We start from the raw sequence: 10,450 nt of genomic DNA, 5'->3' as shown, positions 1-10,450 counted from the left end.
AAACTAAGGCTCAAAGAGGTTAAGTAATTTTATCCAGGCCCTACTGTTAATAACAGTAACTAAATTAGCACCACCATGTATCAGAGGTTGTTCTAAGTACCTTATTTAAATCTCCCAGTAGTCTTAGGAAGAGGAATTCTTATTATCCCCATTTTGTAGAAGAGGAAATTAAGGCACAGAGAGGCTAACTAGCTTGCTAATTAGCAGGGCTTCACACTCAGTCTGGCTAGCTCCACAGGCCATGCCTGTTTGTATACATATGTCAGTTTTCCTAACACCATTTGATGAAGAGACTCCCTTTTCTTCATTTTGTGTTCTTGGTACCCTTGTTGAAGATCAGATGATCGGGTATGCCTGAGTTTATTTCTAGGATCTCTACTGTGTTCCACTGATCTATATAACTGCATTTATGCCAGTATTATCCTATTTTAAGTACTGTAGCTTTGTATAATGGTTTGAAATCAGGAAGTGTGAGGCCTCCAGCTTTCTTCTTTCTTAAGGTTGTTTTGGCTATTCTGGGTCTTGAATGGTTCCATAGTATTATTTTTTTTTTCTATTTCTGCAAAAGATGTCATGAGGATTTTGATAGGGATTCCATTAAATCTGTACATCACTTTGGGTGCTTTGGAACATTATAATATTAAGCTTTCTTATCGATGCACATGAGATGGCTTTCCATTTATTTGTGTCTTCTTTATTATTATTTTTTAAAATCACTGTTTCATAGTTTTCAGTATACAAGTCTTCTTCTTGGTCAAGTTTTCTCTGTCTTTTTTTTTTTTTTTAACTTTTTGATGATATTGTAAATGTCATTGCTTTTTAAATTTTGGTTTTGAATTGTTCATTGTTAGTGTGTAGAAATTCAATTGACTTTTGTATGTTCACTTTGTATCTTGCAACTGTACTGAATTAGTTTAGTAATTCTAAGAGGATTTTGTTACTGTTGTTTTGTTTTTAAGTCTGTAGTGTTTTCATATAATAGGTCATGTTATCTGTAATGGAGATAATTTTACTTCTTTTCCAATCTGTGTACCATTTCTTTTTCTTAGTAATTATTCTGGCTAGGATGTTTAATGGAAGTGAAAACAGGGGACATCCTTGCCTTGTTTCTGATCCTAGAGGAAAGCTTTCTATTTTTTCACCATTGAACATGATGTTTGCTCCGAGAACAGGGGGGGGGGGGGGTCCTGTTCTTTAACCTCTCAACTACCTGCTTCTCTGCTAGTATTTGAACCTTGAATACAATCCTGTGCTCTTTTACACAATGCATTGCCTTCTTCTCCCTCCTCTCGCTCTTCCTACTGCTGCCTCCCTGCTGTGTTTTGAGTGGCAGGTCTGATGGTTGGTCACAGTGGCAGTAAGTCTGTACTCAAGCAAGAGAAGGGCTTTTCTGGACTATCATTATTTTAGGGTAGTATATAGGATGACTTTGTTATCATCCCTCAATTGAGCATGAATAGTTAAACTCTCAGAATGCCAGTTGTATATTTCATTGAATTTTTAGAAATTTTTAGTCACCTCACCTTAGGAAGAACTGTCTGCCACCTACTGAGTACTATCTGGGCTCTGGGCTAGAAGGATTGCTTTCATTAATCCTTTCAACAGCCTGTACAGTTGCTGTAGTGATGACGTCACTTTCAGAGAAGGAAAAGGTCCTGGCCAGATAGGTGGGGTGCAGGGCTACAGCCACTGCTGCAAGTGAGGGACTTGTAGACCCAGGTCCAGCTGATGTCCCCTTGCCATCCTGCTCCTGCTCTGCATCATAGCCTGCTGTGCTTTCTCTGTAGGTTGTAAGCTACTCCAGAACTCCACGGACGTGGCTCTCTGTTCTCTAACCTCTGTTTTAAATACAAATGCTAAAACCTTCTCTTTTTTTTTTTCCTTTGTTCTCACTGATCAACGCCTACTATATCATGAAGGAACAAAAAATAAGAAAACCACAAGAATAGCTTCCATTTAGAAAAATGGGAAACATAGAATAGTCACAGGTGCCTACAAATGATGCAGCCTGCTGGGTAGGAATTATGAAGACCTCTTTGCTTTGGCAGTGAAGTAGTTTCCGTGACTGGTCCCTGCTTCTGCTCTCAGGGTCAGGCCTCTCAGAGCTCCAGACTCTGACTTTGTTTGCTGGGAAGTCTTTCCATGCCCTTGACCCTCTGTGGCCGTATCTGAAGTGAGTATTGGAAGCCTGCACTCCTTGAGAGAGAATGATTACATGGGCCTTTCTAGGCCAAGCTGTGACCTCCCTGGAAACTCCTTAAAAACTCCACGGGCCTCTGGACGGTTGGTTTCTGGCCAGTTCCACATGCCAGTCACCTCATTTCCAAATTCCATTCTGATATAATTCTTAAGCATACTTATTTCCCAGCTTTAGAGTTTGTCCCATCTCTTTCTTCTCTTTAATATCTGCTTTGACTTTCTTTGAAATATGGGTGTGGATGGGAAGATGGCCCCTTACTCTGATCTTTAATGAAGGCCTACTTTCCTTTGTTCCACTGCAATATCGAATTGAGAGACTTTTGGGAAAAGGCCATGAGAGGTAGTGCTGTTTTCTACTGTTTGGGGTTACAGAAGCAGTTAGTTTTTCTGGTCCTCCGGGACTCTTAGTTTCTGGATTCTGTCTATTCCTTTCCACCTCTGCTTACAAACTTGTAGACAGTTCTTGCCTGAGCTCATCTCTTTCTGGCCATAACTTGCTAAATGCTGAAAGAAGCAGCCAACACTTGCTCATATTCTGGTTCTTTCCTTCACCTAGAGTCACAGTCTTCTTAGGCCAAGAGGCCCCAAAGACTGACTTGAAGAAAACAGAAGTTTACTTTTCTCTCATGTTAACAGTCCAGCAGTGTTAAGATCAGAGGGTTCCTTTCATCTCATTTCTCTGCCGTGACACTAGGACACTGCTTCTCAAATGCTTTCTGGCTAAAGACAGGTTTCCCTTATGTCTAATAAATTATTTTGTAATTTCTGCCAAAGACTAATTCCTTTGGTTTTTTCAGAGAAAAATCCACCTTTGGAGCATTTGCATCTCACAGCAATGTTAAATTGCTATAAACATTTCTAAGTGTTTATTCTCATTTTTTTTTTTTTTTTTTTGGTACTGATTTCCTCATTAATGGAAACGAGTCTGTGAACTACTTTGATTTGTGTTGCCTGAGGGCTTGCCATGTCTGAAGGCTGAATGCCAGATTGCAGGCCTGTTGTGTTCCAGCTTGCAGGAGGGTAAGAGAGCATGGAGGGATGCACACATGGTGATGTAGAGCTGACCTGACATAGCATGTTTCATTTATGCTCATGATGCATTAGCAAGTGCTTACTCACACAGCCACCTCAGCTGCAAGGAGGCTGGGAAATGGAGTGTTCCTTCAGCTGGATATCCTGGTGCCCAGTTGCAAGTGTGTTACTCTTTAAGAAAAGGACCACATGATTTAACAGTCTGTGCTGCAGAACATAAGGCTAAAAAAAATAATACAGAGAAATAATTGTAAGAGAAGCAACAGGACAAAATACAATTATGGGAAAATGTGTTAGAAGATTGACTGTGAGTTCAGTGTCACACCATGCAGAACAGGGCTTTCTAGAAAAGGAGTTTGGAGTTCTGCTGGCCCTTTAACGCAGACTGACAGTCAAATACCAATGGTGTGGTGAGGTCGATAATGGGAAGTTCCTGTCAGAAGAAGCTGAGGCCCATTCTCAGGGGAAGTCTGGAAACCAAATTACTCATGTTGGGAACAGAGTTAGATTCCACAAAGCTATAACCAGAGTGCAGATCCAAAGTCAAGAATTACTCCTGGAATGAAGATCCAAAAGTGCATGAAGGACACTGGCTACAGTAGTCTACCCAGAACCTCAGTAAAACACCAGAGGGGGAGAAAAATAGTCCTAGCCAGTGTGGTTAGACAGAGGCTTTCCCATTCTAAACTACCCTACCAACTTGCTAATGCTGTCCTATAAACAACTAGGGGGACCTGAAGTCACCATCATTTTAGCCCTTACACTTGAAACTTATTTGGTAATGTGACCCCATTTTCCATCCACTGAGCTGAGGGAGGTGGAAAGTTACAAATGGCATGCATGCTGCCCAAACGGGCCTCTTGGTTTTCTCCAAGACACCTTGGGTTCCTGACATGCAGACGGAAACTCAGCTTGAGAGAGGGTGTGAGAGATGTCACAACTGGAGGTGATTATTTGGGGTCATCCACATACAGGAAATAATTTAAGTAATAATCTTTTTGGTAGGAGAGAATTTAAAGAGAAAAGAAGAGAGAACTGAGAACTGAGTCCAAGAGTGTCTCTACTTGATGATCAGTGGAAGAATAGGAGATAGATGAGAATATGGTGGGAGAAGTAGTAGGACAGTAGAGTCACAGAGGCTGAGAAAGGGGAAGAGAATAACCATTGTCAGTTCCCACAGGGAGATAAAAGAAAAGTAGGACTGGAATCAGAATGTGGGACTCATTCAATCAGATTGAACATATTTTTTAAAACGCGTGCCTATTACATGCCAGATTCTGTGTTTGTGCTTCAAAACATGGAGACAGGAGGATAAGAGCTCTGCTTTCAGTAAATTTAGAAGTGTGGTTAAGACAAATAAATATTTAATAAAGTATGTGGAATGCCATAGGAGAGGCATCAAATATTTCTCAGCCAATTTTTTTTAACAGAATAACCTATGCTTTTTTTTTCCCCTTACTTATGTAGGAAAACAATCACCTCAGCATTGTTCAGCATAATAGATCTGGTTTTCACCTCCTTTACTTCCAAAAACTGAGACCCACCTACTGACTAGCACATAAACTAAATGTACATTTACCACAGCTGCTATACTGAGCATTATGTGTACAAACATGAATGTTCTTGCCCTCAGAAGCTAAGAGTCTGGTGGTAAAGATGGACAAGCAGGAAAAAATGCTCATACAGTACAGTACCTGGGGATCCCACCCCACACCCCGTCAGTGACTAAAAGAGAGCCTGAATATAGTAAATACAAGGCTGCTTTAGGAGAATCAACTTATACATGTATGAAAATCCAGATGACAAAGGGCCCAAAGTTGGGAATTGCCTCTGATCTTCCCCATAAGTGTCTGTCTTCCGATGGGAAGGAGTGGGCAGAAGAGCTAAATTAGATGAGGCTGAAAGTGCAGGGGAGGGGGCTGCCTGATAGTAGGTAACCCAGAAATTCACAGCCAGGGGAAGGAACAGGGGAGAGCTGTGTCTTGACCTCAGCCTCCTCCCTCCTTCCCATCTCTGGATGGTCCTCTCATCTGCAGAAGCTGGAAAGTGAAGAAGCTGGTTGATGAAGTCCATAAGGACCATCCCTGTAGGATCGGAGCAATCAAAGATGAGTAGGGAGAGGAGCTGGAGGCAGCAACTGCCATGATCAGGCACAGCATTCAGATGTCTTTTATGTTCACATACGTGACCTGGCTGTTTTCACTACCAGACAGGAAGGTGGGAGGGGGAGGCAGACCTGACGAGGAGAGTTTGAGCCTCCCACTTCCATGATGCGAACTCCTGCTTCCTGGCCCAAGCATAGCACTCTCACAGGCCCTCTGACTTATTTGTTTAGCAGTTCATAACAAAGCGTTCTCCTTTAGGGACTCTGAAGCTTGACTAGAAGAATCAAGAATCATGGCCACTGCAGCTGCCATGCTTTTAAAATATTGTCTTCCTCTCTATGGAGAGCTTGAGCATTCAGCTGGGCTCTGACATGGGAGGAGAGTAGCTCCAGAGCATGGAGCCACTGCAGGTCACTGTTGGCCTTTCAATGGTCACTGTGGGAGATTATTTGTAGAGCAAGGGACTCCTGCACATCCTTCTCAGGACTGGAGGCAGGTTACGCAAGGCATTGCATGAGGGAGTGCAATACCATGGCTGGGTTAGGACAGCTCAGGCCTCAAGTTTGTCCATTGTCAGTTTTAGAGTTTAAAGTCATGTGGTGTGAGCAAGCACTTAGAAATTTTTCAAAATACATTTTATAGATAACAAAAGTTCTTTGGGTAAGAATATCTATTTCAGTTATGACTGTTCACATATTAAATTTTGACATCCTTGACTCCTTCCACTGGCTAAACTACTGAAATGCAATTACAGAATGGCCTAAGAATGACTCGCTGTGTCCTAGCACATGTGGAGTTTTATATAAATAATATTAAATTTAAACATTTTGATTAACATCTTTACTTTTATGAGGGTCCACGAACAAAATATATCTCATCTTTCTAGCTCAATGAGTTAAAGATTAAAATTTCATAATAGATAAAGTAAACACAATTAAAGATTGTATTATGCTTGGATAAACTAAGGGAATTTACTGTTCACATCAAATCTGTGTGTCGCTTCTTTTATTTAGTTCTGTATGTTTCCATGCCCGTCTTCCTGTTTAATCAAGAGGCTTAAGACAGTCTTCAGTCACCAGGAACATATGGGAAACAATACCTTGGGTTATGGTTGTTTATTAAACAAGTCCTAGGGAAGGAGCTGTGTGTATATACCACCTACTATAAACCCACCCACTTGATGGGGAGAGAGGGCAGTAGGTGTAGCAGCTGACATGTCACAGTCTATCTGTCTTTCCTGACTAAAAGCTCATAGATGTGCTCTGCCACAATAACCTCTTCATTCAGCTGAGCCCAGGCCACAGTTTCCCCGTACATGTCCTCACCTCTGAGCCAAAGCTGATTTGAGACACTTAAGTTTCTCATTTGTACACACCAGTGGATGCTTACCTCAGCTCCTGTGGCTGCCCCTCTGGGGACCTTCCCTGAGGGTGTAGATATGGTGGAGACTTTGTTGCTACGCGAAGGACAGAGACTCTGGATCAGGGTGGTTTTTAGGTGTGTGTGTGTGGGGGGGAGGGGTGGGGGTTAAGTTTTGTTCTTTAGAAATGGAACAAACCTGAGCAAAGTTTAGTTTTCTCAAGAGAAATTGTAATGTAATAAGATAAGGAAGCAGATTTGTAAGGGCCCTACCCTTAGCAAGCACCGCTAAAGTCAACAAATTAGCTTTATCCAAGATAATCGGTGTCTCCTAATACTCTATTATGAACAATGTCTGTTTCAGTTTAATCTGCCACCAATTGCTCCTCCTCTGTAAAGTAACTGCTTGTGAAACACGGGAGTATTATTTATTTTTAAATTATTGCCGTATAATAATATAATCCTCCCTCCTCCTTCAAAAACTTTAAATCCTTATTTATAGAACAGTTTTACATTTGCAGAAAAATTGAGCAGATTGTACACCCCACCCCTACACATAGTGTCCCCTGTGACTAAATCTTACATTCATGTGGTACATTTATTATCATTAACAAACTGATATAAATTACTTTATTCAGACTTTCTTGTTTTTCCCCAATATCCACCCAGGAGATACAGTGTATTTTGTCTTTATATCTCTGTAGGATTCTCTTGGCGGTGATAATTTCTCAAATTTTCCTTGTTTTTGATGACTTTAATAGTTTTGAAGAGTGCTGGTCAGGGTGTTGTAGAATGTCCCCTGATTAATATTTGTCTGAAGTTTCTCTTATGATTAGCCTGGAGTTATAGTTATTGGGAGGAAGATCACAGAGTGAATTGTTAATTCCTAATATATCATATCAAGACTACAGACTAGTAACACAACTTAGAGCTGATGATCTTGAACTTGATCATCTGGTTGAAATTGCGATTTTCAAGTTTCTTCTCCATTGAGAAATCGCTGCCCCGCCCCATTTCCATACTGTAGTCTTCGGAAGGAAGTTACTAGGTAGCCACATTTTTTTTTTTGTTTGAATTTGTCTCAGTTTAAAATTTTTATTTTATTGGTTCTCCTTAGTTATATATGACAGTAGAATCCATTTTGATATTCTTACAAGCATAGACTATATCTTATCCTGATTAGGACCCCGTTCTTGGTGGGTGGGCATGACGGTGGGGTTCACTTAGGTAACTTCATATGTGCACATAGGAAAATTATGTTAGATTTGTTCCACTGTATTTCCTATTCCTGGCCCACCTCCCTTCCTTTCGTTCCCCTTTGTCTATTCTACTGAATATATATTGAATATCTATTTGTCTAGTCTACTTCCCCCCCCCCTTATTGTGGCTTAGCTTATCAGCAAAAACGTTTGACCTTTGGGTTTTGGGGATTGGCTTATTTTACTTAGCATGATATTCTCCAGATCCATCCATTTACTGGCAAATGTCATAAAGGCATTCTTCTTTATAGCTGAGTAGTAGTCTATTGTGTATATGTACCACATTTTCTTTATCCATTCAGGTGTTAAAGGGCACCTAGGTTTGTTCCATAGCTTAGCTATTGTGAATTGTGCTGCTATAAACATTGACATGGCTATGTCACTATAGTGTGTTGATTTTAAATCTTTTGGCTGTATAATAAAAAGTGGGATAACTGGGTCAAATACTGGTTCCACGCCAAAAGGGATGTTACACTCCTCTCCTCCAGGGTGAAGTACCTATGTAATTTATTAGGTACCTAGGAGATTTGTCCTTTCATTTCCATTGATTATTTTATTTAGCAATTTATTTCTATAAGTATGGACTCATGGATATTTATTTTTCACTTTAGATTATAATCCTGCACTGCCTTACTTGTGTTACTGCTCAAATTGATCTAGCTTTGGCTGTTGGGTCCACCTTTCTTTTGAGGCTGTGTTCTGAGAGGAATCCTCCTTTCTATGTCCAACTCAAGAGGAGCAGCCTGTCACAGGACTGCCTTTCAGACCACCCAGACTTCTCTGTTCTGCTTATTCTGCTTCCAGGGTCAGTGAACACCACTCCTCACACCTCTCAGTCTGCAGAGCTTGGAGCCAAGTCTATCCAGGGAAATGAAAGAGTGGTGAGATCCAAATTACAGAGCACATTATACAGAAGAAGAAAGTAATGCTGGTCAGTTTGGGTAAAAGTTTGGGAGCATATGGGCAAGGGTGCCCAAGGATACTTGACATAAGTTTACACTTAACAAGTTATCTACTGAGAGCCTATTGTGTGTTGGGAATTGCTGCAGGGATGTGTTGCACTAGGGGTGTGTGGAAACAACACAAAATCTTGGTCTTCATAAGCAAACCTTCCATTGGGAGAGAAAGACCGTGACCCCAACTGGATAGTGTCAGGTAGAGAGAAATGCTGTAACGAAAAAGAAAGCAAGTTTAATGGCTTAAGTGTTGTAGGGTAGGGTGGGGTACTTTTTAGAGAGTGGCAGGGAAAGGATCTCTGATGAAGTGATATTTGTGCAATAACGAGGTAGAGGAATGAGCTCTTTGGATGTCTGGGGGAAGAGGCTTTTGGAGAGACAGAATGGCAAATGCAAAGGCCTTGAAACTAATGGTTAAAGTGAGCCTCAGTGATCCCAGGTAGATTTAGAACTCCCATGCTGTCCTGATTTTGCCAGTGAATAAACATGATTGTTTTTCTCAGTGGTGTACACCTATGATCACAGCAACTTGGGAGGCTAAGGAAGGAAGATCTAAGTTCAAGGCCAGTCTCAGCAACTTACCAAGACCTTGTCTCAAAATTAAAATTAAAATTAAGAAAGAATTATGTATGTGCCAGCATTCACTTATCAGAGATGTGATTCAGTGGTGAAGCACCCAAGAGTGTTCAATCCCAGATGCCAAACAAAAACAAGAACAAAATCAAACCATGATTGCTTATGCAGGTTTTGTTGCTAAAGTACCAACTAACCTAACCTCCAACTCACATCTGGATGGGATTTCTAAAGAGGAAAGAACTGTCATGTACTTTGGAAAGAAGATTTGCAGAGCATCAGCTGACCTTGTCTTTGGTGTGCCATGTTGCTTTCCAAGAGGGAGAGGAAGGTGTTATTGGAAGCCAACTAAACAGCCAGGCAGCAACTTGTCAGATATAGCTAGAAATAAAAGCAGCCTGAGTGGTTTCCAGATGTCTTAATTTTCATAATTGTTTCCACATTCTGGGATGGCTGGACATTTTTTTTTCAGAGAAACAAGTTTGGGAGAGTCTAAATGAAAGGTTTGCTCATGAAGTTTTCATTTGGAATCTACATATAGACATTCTAGACCATCATTTTATGAAGTCTTAAATTACCAGAGTTTGAAGTTGTGGTAATCACTCCAGAGTTTAGCATCTTTTGTTTCTGGGTCAGAACTATTAAACCTTCTAAACCTTTAGTATAAAACAAACAAACAAACAAACAAATAAAAAACAGCTTGGGATTTGGCAGAGTAAGATTTAGCAGTGCTAATGTGGTCTTGTAATTGACCATATCACATTCTACTCACCATAGAAGTTGGAAGCATATTTTCAGCAAAGTGCCTTTTCTGCCCTTCTCAGGACTACTTAAAAAGAAAAAAAAAATACTAAAGACTATTTAGAATGCCTTTCTATTTTTTTATAGTGCGGGACAGTCTTTGAATATGACTTGATCAGATCATTCTATTTCAACAATGCTGTAATGTAAATTTAACTATAGTTCT

The sequence above is a fragment of the Marmota flaviventris genome, chromosome 10, assembly GCF_047511675.1.
Source record: "Marmota flaviventris isolate mMarFla1 chromosome 10, mMarFla1.hap1, whole genome shotgun sequence".
Lineage (NCBI taxonomy): Eukaryota > Metazoa > Chordata > Mammalia > Rodentia > Sciuridae > Marmota > Marmota flaviventris.
The sequence above is the reverse complement of the archived record's forward strand: the minus strand, read 5'-3'. Positions refer to the sequence as shown.